This window comes from Lycium ferocissimum, chromosome 7 (genome assembly GCF_029784015.1).
Source record: "Lycium ferocissimum isolate CSIRO_LF1 chromosome 7, AGI_CSIRO_Lferr_CH_V1, whole genome shotgun sequence".
In the NCBI taxonomy this organism is placed as follows: Eukaryota; Viridiplantae; Streptophyta; class Magnoliopsida; order Solanales; family Solanaceae; genus Lycium; species Lycium ferocissimum.
The window spans coordinates 53,180,863-53,191,304 of NC_081348.1; the positions used below are offsets into that span (position 1 = coordinate 53,180,863).

The window sequence follows — 10,442 nt, forward strand, 5'->3', positions numbered from 1 at the left end:
TAGTCATGATCGAAGGTATTCTCAGTCGCCGAGCTTGGCAGCCCCGTCCCGCACAGGCTCCAGTAGTCTTCATAGCCTAAAGACCTTTATTCTCTGTCTGAAGCTGGGTGAGATAATCTCAGAGCTGCTGGTTCTCCTTCGTTAGCCTTTTCACATCAGGAGATGTAGAATGAGGAACACTCTTAAAGAGTTCGAGGGCAGAGAAAATGGTGGCCTGACCTTGGAAAAGGACAAACGGGAAAACTTAATGCGTCACTCTAGACATAACTAATAAGGCGTAGAGGGTTCGTGATACCTAAAGAAAAATACTCACCAAGTGAGTTAAGAAAGCCTCCCAACCAAGGCCTGAACTAGTAGTGGTGGGAGGTGGAGAAGAAGGGTCGGCGCCTGCATCCTTGTTATGGGGGACATCACCCCCATGCTCCCGGGGTGGCCTTCACTGGGTCCCCTTCTCATAATAGCCTCGGCGCAAGGGACCTTGGTGTCTTTGGCCTTAACAGCCTCTCCATCACCATCCTCAATGTGGACCATCCTCTGCATCTATTCCCTCAGACATTCGCTGAGTCAGCTATGCGATCTTACGAGAGAACTGATCCGATCAGAGAAAGATGCCCCTACCTTATCTGGAAGCGCTCGCTTCCTGCTACTTCTCGCCTTCGTAGCCGCCTCGGCGATATGAGCCCGAGCCTCTTCCTGAGAGGGCGCCTTCCTGATAGATACCCCTCAAGCAGGAAGTCCTAGCAAATATGAAAGAAGTCAGAGTAATATCCCCAGATTCAAGAAGCAAATGAATAAAGGTAAGAGAAAAACACTTACCGTGGCTTTTGCCTTTCCACCTATTGGCAAAAATAACTCTCCATGTCCTTTCGGTATCCCTGGAGGCACGGAGCATGCTCATCACCCAGTCAAGGATATCAGGAAAAGGTTCAGGTACAATCGGAGTCGGTGGAAGAACATGGAAAATCAAGCTAAAAAAGACACCCGAGGGAAAGAAGGGGGAGAATACGAAAAAATAAGGGAGCGGATACTCACTAGCATTTTTCCACTGCTCCGAAAGAGGGCCAAGGGCGGGGTCGAGAAGGCAGTCGATGCGTATCATCACAAATCGGTTGCACCATCCCCAATCATGATCGTCCTCGGCACTTGTGATGAGGCCCTGGGAGCCTCAAAAAGTAAGGTTTGTTATCTCCCCACGGAGCACTCGGGGGAAACAGAGGTGGATCAGATGATCCAGAGTAAAAGGGAGGTTAGCCCGGCCTGCCAGGTACGAAAGTGACTACTTTCCAAGTTTAGGGGGCCAGTGGCCCAGGACAAATGCCATACCGGCGATGAAATACCTCGACGACCTGGTGGATCGGGAGGCCAAACCCGATAGTGAAGGGATAAGTGTTGACCAAAGACATACCCGGGATATGTTGTGTAGTACTAGCACCAGCAGAGGGCGGAAATACATCAACCTTAGGCCCTCATCGATAGTCGATGCAAACTTGGGGGATGGTGGAGTCATCAATCAAAGAAGTAACACCTTCTACAGATTCGAAATGAAAGTTGGCACGGAAAGCCCTCTCAAAATTAAAACTAGATGGAATGATGCCAGATGAGAAGGAACCCAAGTCTATCATTCGAGTGGTGGAAGAAGACAAGGACCGACGACGGACGGAGACCGCTGAAGTGGCCCCTAGTTGCTCTCGCATGCTTGCAAGAGTAAGGTCAAAAGATGAAGATGAAGACATTGCCAAAAAAAAAAAAAGAGTTCTAGAAGGTAAAGGTGTTGGGTTTTCGCAAAGGTGAAGAATGAGAGCAAGGATGGAAAATATGAGCGTGATCACCCACTTAAATATCCAACAAAAGTAATCGTTGGCCTTGGGGAGCAAAGCGGCGTGCCCTGTCTGTGAAAGGTCAATCGACGTCTCTGAAAGAGTGCCGCTGAATGAGTGACTGAATGCATTAAATACCGCCCTAACGAAGTGTCTGATCAAAGAAAAAGATACAACATCTCGATTCCCATGAAAAGTTTGGGGAAAGAGAGAACTCTTCCACATCTTGGCTCCTGAAATGAAGGGCCCGAAAAGTGGGGGACTATCTGTATTGGGTAAAAGATGCCACCGAGAAAGTTAGCATATCCGGAGACCACAACGACTCATGGACATACTATAGCTATCCCCCATTTCTGTCAACTCCCGTCACATCTACCCACTCTAGTCAGAACGCCATAACGCATGTGGGCATGGTGACGTCCGCACAGTCTTTTCATCATGACTTGTAGGGTAGGATAGCCTAGTTCGGGTCTATATAAACAAAAGGCTTAGAAAAAATAGGAGAGGCAAGATCTGGGACTTTCCCCACCATATTGTAAAACCATCACTAGATTAAGAATAAGAAGATTCATAGAAGTTTGTCTGGATGAACTCTTGAGATTATTTTCTATTATTCTTATTCCTTATTCATCATATTGAACTCTTAAGATTATTTTCTATTATTCTTATTCCTTGTTCATCAGATTCATGCTTGCCATTACTCCGAACCGACTCATAAATAGAGTTCTCGGAATAAGATACGACCTACTTGTCTTCAAACCCAATGGAAACAAATCTCTAATTGATTTTTTGGTTAACCCTGATTTTACTGGAAAACAAATCTCTAACATTGTTAATGCTGCCACCTCTAGCCATAAATGGGGGCCATGGGATGCTACCAATTCTCCTCCGATTGGAATTGGTTCTCGAGTGTGGACCCGACATAGGCTCATCGAGGCCTGGAGTAAAGTTCAACACGAGGCTCAACACGGGTGGTTCATATTGATTACAATGATGAAGAACAACAGGTCAGTGGTCCTGGAGAGCACTTAACTGATGATTCTAGCAAGGCCTCTGGGGAACCCAAAGCTTCTTCCCCCGAGATTTACTCAGAAAGCCCTGTTGCCCTAATTTTTGAAGCATCAAAAGGGAGTACTGTTCCATCGGTTGATGCTGGGACATCGATTTTATCACCACGTCCCAAACCTCCAGTTGTTAGTTTGGAATCTTCTCTAGCTCAGTTAGCTAATTTATTCCTCCAGGTACTCGTACTATCTTCCTTAACCTGAGCCTCTTGTTGCTCGAATCCCTATTCTTACCATAATTATCCTTAGCTATATCACTCAAGAACTCCCTTAAATGACCATCTTTTAACAGTCGTGCAACTTGATCACGTAAGTGACTACAATTAGAGGTCTGATGCCCATCAGTCCCGTGGTAATTGCAAAATAAATTCGGATCTCTCTGACTAGGGTCTGATCGCATTGTTCTGGGCTATTTTGCACCATCAATCTTCTCGATTGCTGCGACTAACCCAGCTAAGTCAATGCTGAAATTATATTATGATAACCTTAGATTTTCAATGTTGTTGATCGTTGAATCAACTGCTACGGACTTCGTCTGTAACCCTCTTCTACCTTGACTTGGGTCACCCCATTTGTCAGAACTTGGTTTCTCAAATTGGCTGCTACGACTTCACTTGGACCTTGAACGAGACCTCTCCTGTTCTCCATAAGGTTGATACCTTTCCTTCCAAGATCTGGAATCCGAATCGGCCTTTCTTTTAGGTTTATCATGGTATCGATTTTGACCCGTTGATTGAGTCGGTAATCCAAACTGATCATCTTCCACCCGTATTTTTGATTCGTACCTATTGTGAACATCTGCCCACGTTGTAGTAGGAAATTCCAATAAGTTCTCCTTGAACTTAATGAAGTGCTTAAACTTTTCAGGTTCAAATCCATAGTGAATGCCTCTGCTGCCTATTCATCCGGTACTGATGGTAGCAATATCCATTCTTTTTAGAATCTTAAAACAAATTCCCGTAACAATTCCGTATCATCCTAAGCTATCTTGAAGATATCCGCCTTTCTTGCAAACACCTTCTTCACACCACCGTTTGCCTTGACAAAAGCATCCGCAAGTATTTCGAAAGAATGGGACGAATGCTCCGGAAGAGAGAATACCATGTCATTCCCCCTTTGGACAATGTTTCACCAAACTTCTTAAGTAAAACAAACCCGATTTTGTCCGGTTGCATGTCATTTCCCTTAACATCGCAAGTGTATGAAGTCACATGCTCTTGAGGGTCCCTGGTTCCATCATATTTGGGCAAATCCAACATTTCGAACCTTTTTAGGATCAATTTAGGCACTGCACTTAGCGGGAATGGCAATTGTACATATCTCTTTGAATCTATTCCCTTCAATACCGGTGGTGCCCCGAAATTTGGTCTATCCGTGAATTAAATGCTTTAAATTCTTTTTCGTTTCGGTCTAATTAGCTATTCAATTATTTTTCATTCTTTTCTAGCCAACTGGGCAGAGCCTTCAAATATTGCATGACTTCTGGTGTTGCGTTATTACCAGAGCCACTGCCACTGCCACTGCCACCGCCTTCTCCATAATCAACAGCTGTGTTCATCAAATTCGCATCAGCATCACCTCTCCTTGGGTGCAAGTCAGCAAATTGCCTTCTGTTGTTTTCCAGCAGATCAAAGATCTTTGTCAATTCTGGATCAGCGACTCTCACTTCTTCTTCTACATCATCATTATCATTGGGAGTCAAATCATTCCCTGTGTGTTTGGATCCCTGGGGGGAAATCACCGGATCTATCTCTTGTGCATTGATATTATTCAACACACCATTGATTTGATTTCCAGTGTTTGCCATAATCTCGTATTACCTGATTTCACAGAATTGTGAATAATTATTAATGTAATTATAGAAACAAAACAATAACACTATTATCCTTAGCCCGCCTCTCGGTGGGCGACAAACTGTTTACCCCAAAAAGGTACAATTTAATTTGTTAGTGGTTTAAAGGATACGTTAATTGATTTGTTATGAATGAGTACAAAATAATAGCAATTAGCAATGAAAATAAGTAAATATAAATCAAGAAAATGATAAAATCAGCCTGGGCTGTATGAGCTCAAAGGAAATCCATCGTTGAATGTCCCTCCGGTTGAACATTTAGCCTTGTGAAACTTTTATTAATTTGGAGCAATAGGAATTCAAAAGAACAATTTCGCTAATGATCAGAATGTAGATTGTATGACTGTGTTTAAGATAATTTGTGTCAGATGCCTATTACATTGAGCTTAAGCTCCTCTTATAGTTGATAATTGCTAGCTTTGAACTGTAAATCGTGCCCAATAATGAGTAATTATAACCAATAAATGTCACTCTTAATGTAGAAGTGCAATGTCCAGCCCCGAATCCGGACCGATTACATAACATTTGTTGCCCATAAATGACCCGTATCAATTGCCTCATAACACTTGATCCGGGTTTATATGAAATCAGTCTTTTTAGATTAAATCAAACATCACGCCATTATTCGACCTTGTCTGCCACGTCCTTTTATCTTCATCCCACGAGTCACGTTATATTTCCGATGTATACAGAATTACAATTAATTCTTTTCCATTTGCATCGATAGACAATAAACAGTCAACCAATTCCTCTATTTCATTGTGCCTACCAAAGTTATCATTCTGCCTACCAAAGATATCAGATTCATCAACCACAGAAGTTGAAGATCTTTTTTTCTTGTTTACCCGAATCAAGATACTTTGTTAGATCAAGGAGACCAATTTGCGTTTGCAACTCCTCCAATGTTCCAATGGTGTTTTCCAACTTATGCTTTATGTTAATAAATAATTCATCACTCAAGCACAGGTTGAGGTCACTTACCTGGGGGTTGCTTGTTTGTACAAGATTTTGACGCTGACCTTCCACTTTAAGCCTCAAAACTTCATAATTGATTTCTTCCACTAAATTTTCAGCAGTCCACTGCACATTGAAGCTCATTAAGCTACTGACTCACGTATGGATTTGATGCCTGCTTATTCTCTGCATCACTTAGCACAGCTTGAAGACCAAGCAAAGTCATTCTCAGCTTCTTTAACAATCGAGCATCACACGTGTCCCCAATGGAACATCTTGCAGCTCACCTTGAGGAGCAAGCCTATCAAAGAGAACTTGAAGGCCTGAAGAGACAAATGCACTCCCAAATATTAATCCAATCTCCATTTCTGAAAGCTGCAAAACAAAAGGAATCACTAAATGGTCAAGAATTCTAAAAAATAAAGATGGTTCTCTATTTTTACTACCAAGAGTTTGACTTTACCTGTTTGATGCTAGAGCAATATGCAAACAATATTGTAGGAATAGAGTAGTATACTAACTGTGTGCTTAATTTGCAATTTTGCCATTCCAATGTTTCCATTAACTACAACATTTGTCTCTTTTGCTATAGTTAGCAGTCAAAGGAAATAAAAGAGGAACCATGTTTTTATTCTTTTCAAAAATATTTCAATTTTCAAATGGTGGCATGCTTGTAATGTGCTATCATTTCATGAATATATTGCGTATGACCTATCCTAAAAGGTGTCTTCTGGACGTATACTTCAGAATTCTGAAAAATTTATCGAATTATTTAAATCATACTGCAACTAAAGTTTGGAATGATTCTCGGTCAACAGCTTGAAAGACTTTTTTTTTTAATTATATTATAAAAGAACATGAGGTGCATATATGTGATTCTATTGGTGGTGCAAAGAATGGGAATCGTCTGAGTAGGATTTGATTATTGGGTTTGCACTCAGTGAGACAATGCATAGTGGGAGATACTTTTATAAAGAGAAAGGAATGAAAAGAAAGTGAAATTGCCGTGTAACCCGTCGAAATTCCTCAACACAAAAAGCTATTTCATTTGAAGCTTGAGTCTTAAACATGTCATTGCATTTATGTGACTACATAAATTTTTCATTAACTACCACTATAGCATTCGCCACCAGCAAAATTGTTAAAAAGATATATGTTTCTTTTTTGTTTTTTGTTTTTTGTTTTGAGGGAATTAAATCAACTAAGAATCATATTTTCCCTTCGGAACCATAAGAGTTGTATTTGAAAAGAAAAAATAAGAAGGAGAATCGTTATTCCTTTTACTATTAAAATGTTATAAGTGGTAATATCAAAAGGGAAATAACTATACATACAAACTTGGACTTTTCTTGGATACAATTATAATACCAAATTTCGCGTCTAAAAAATAATCAAGATTAAAAGAATTAGCAATAACTTTTGTAGTGGATATTTTTAAATTGGAAAAATCAAGACTTAGAAATTGAAACAAGTATGAGTCGTCGACAATCGCAATCAACTAGTGCTAGGATTGATTTTATAAAGAGAGGAAAAGAAAGTGAAATGCTGAAATTCCTCAGCACAAAATTGATGTCTTGGTTCGACTAGCTCAGCTGTCTGCCTCTTTAATGTAACGCAAATTTAAGAGAAAAAATTAAAATTATGAGTTCTTTTTTTTTTTTTTTTTTTTGGGAGGATATGCTGGGTAATATATTCAGTAACCATATTTTTGTGAGTAGGATCAACGCTAATACGGTCTCTAAATTATGATTATAACATGGAGGCAAGAAAGATAGATCTGTAAAAGTAGGGAATCAAGATTTTCATTAAAGTGATTCAGAATTATGAAGAAGCAAGCACAAGAAAAAACTAAGGGTATTTAACATATAAAATATATACCTAAAAAAGAATGACCAGCATACGCAGTGGAACATTCCGAAAAGGGTGTCAATTGCAATTGCGGATATTTTAAGAGCCTTAATAACTTTCCCTTCTCTACTCATTGACATTTATTGTTCCCCATAAAATAGATAGCATAATATCTTTCTTAGGTTGTGTTCGGTATGACGGAAAATGTTTTTCAAAGAAAATATTTTCTCGAAAAATAAGTGAGTTTCCTACTCATTTTCTTGTGTTTGGTACGCAAGTTAGAAGAAATGTAATTTTAAGAGTATTTGCATTTACTCAATGCAAAACCACTATTAAGTTTTTTCGGAGTGCAACTTTTGGTAGTGGGGAGTACGGGTGGATGGCGTAAAACCCCCCAAAAAAAACTTTGTGGGTTGAGGGGGCCCGCGCGGGGGGGGGGGGGTGCGGTTGGTTAGTAGTGGGTAAGAAATTTTCCTTTTTTATATAAAAGTAAACTGAAATATATGAAAAAGAAATTCGGGGGAAGGAGGGTGGTGGCTCGGGGTGGAGTGTCGTTTGAGTGGTGGGTGGAGTGGAGGGGTGTGGTTTGGGGTGGTGGGGAGAGAGGTGAGGGTTGGGTTTGTGGGTGTGGGGTGGTGGGGTGGTGGGGGGAGGGGTGCGATGGCGTGTAGTTTGGTGTGGTGGTGGTGGGGGTGGTGTTATGGGGTCAATTTTTTCGTCAATGACACCGCACGACATTCACTCACAATGACTCAACCTTCAGTCTTTCGTTTGACACTTAGAATACATTTAGGCAATGAAACAGAACACAAGGAACACGTTTATGGGAATCACTTCCCAACTTTGTATTAACTCATGCACAAAGAACACTTACAAAATGTTTTAGACCAACACAGCCTAATCAGCCTATTGACAAGGCTGCTAGTTCCTTTATATAGGCCACAGCAACCCAGTCATGTGCCAAGCATGTGAGGTAACTTCCCACTAATGCAGCTAACAACCCCAACTGAATAGGATAAGGCTACAAGTCTATCAAAAGAACTACTTCGGCCAACATGGCCATTTAGGCTGAAAATGAGGAAAACCGCCCAACTTGCCAATTGTCTGCATGTGCCGCACACATGCGCGCGCCTGCGCTCGTCTCTGCAGCATTTTGGCTCCAACGGCCCACACTGGTGCCAAGGATTGGCGCCATGTTGGCCTTTCCCGCCATTTTCCTGCGCGACATGCCTTGTGCGCATGCCTGCCTTTGTTGCACGCCCAGCTCACCCATGACACTGCCTAGCTCATGCCAACAACCTTGTCTTGCCGTGCTACGTCTTGCCTTGTCTCGGTCATGCCATGCCATGCCTTGTCTTAGCCTTGCCTTAGCTTGCCTTGCCCTTGACTTGCCTTGCCACACACCGACTTGCTTTGCCCTTACCTAGCCTTGTCACACTCTGCCTTGCCTTGCCCGCACATTGCCTTGCCTTTCCACGCCCACGCCTATGCCAAGGTCTTGCCATGTCTTGACACTCAAGCTGCATGCCATCGTGCCAACGCCCATGCCCTGCCCGCACATGCCCATGTAGGGCAATCTTGCCAACATGATGCCAACACCATCATAAGATCGTGCCAAGGTCCATCATGTAAATCCCTTGTCACGCCCATGCCATCAGATCAACCAAGCCGAAGGGCTAATAGGTGGGGCGTACGGGGATGGATTAGGGAATGCATTAGTGTGTTTTTATTAATTCGGAAAATGTTTTCCCTTAAATTTTTATGGTAAACATTTTTTCCTAGTTTGAGAAAAATATTTTCCAAGATCTTAGCGCAAGAAAATAGGAAAACATTTTCCGTCATTCCAAACACACCCTTAATCTCTTATCATAAAAAAAACTGAGTTAAGTTGGGCGGGTCATGACCCAACCCATTTTTAGCCAATTTCAACCCAACCCATTTCAATCCAAGTAACTTTTGGACCAATGTTAGCCCAACCCATTTATTACCTCAACCCATTTTGATTGGGCCAATTTCAGCCCAACCCACCCATTTGACACCCCTAGTTTCATCATTCCAAAATCACAAGCTCTAGTCTTGGAACAACAACAACAACAGCATACCCACTATAATCCCACAAGTGCTTTCTGGGGAAGGTAAAGTGTACGCCAACCTTCGGAGGTAGAGATGTTGTTTTTGATAGACCCTTGGCTCAGGATAAAGCAAAAATAAAGCAGGTCAAAAACGAAAAAAAGAACAGTAACTACAGCAAAACAGCACGCTAAGCAAATAACAAAAGATAGTACATAGTAACAGATATCAAAGGAAGCTCTAGCTAATAACAAAAGACAGTAGATAGTAACAGAAATCAAAGGAAGCTCTAGCCTTCGAAATGATTAAAAAAGAGAAAGAAAAACCAAGGAATGAAATTTTCAACGATATAAACTGCACAGAATAACAATATTAAGAAATTATGCAAACATACTTCACTCCTCAAAATCTACCCTGTTTCTTATACTCTTTACAATGCATTTACAGATTGCTCTAAACCAATCACGTCTAAAATTCAGATAGCTTAATACAGAAAGGCCAATAATCATGTCGTCTTTTTCTTTCTGTTGGCCAAGATGTATTCGAAATAAAAAGGACGCCATTGTAACACCCTAGGCAGATCCCACATCGACAAAGCAATAGAGAGATGCGTATACAAAGAAGTGAGCCTTAGACCCAAGTGACACATTTTAAAATTATGCGAGCCTGGGCGCGAAGCGAACAACACAAGCTATTACAACCATAGTCCTGATATTCAATCCACATAAGAATAAATACCACTTAAAATCCAACAGCTTCGCCTTCTGAACTTGAGCAAAGAGACCATCTAAAGAGCGAGTGTTATTCCTAATGAACTTCATCTTTGGATGAGTTCGG

The 10,442-nt window shown here is 41.4% G+C and overlaps 1 pseudogene; it reads right to left on the reverse strand.

Annotated features, from left to right (window-relative positions):
• Nucleotides 1–5,343: 5,343 nt before the first annotated feature.
• Nucleotides 5,344–6,064, reverse strand: LOC132065656 (putative disease resistance RPP13-like protein 1; annotated as a pseudogene).
• Nucleotides 6,065–10,442: the final 4,378 nt, after the last annotated feature.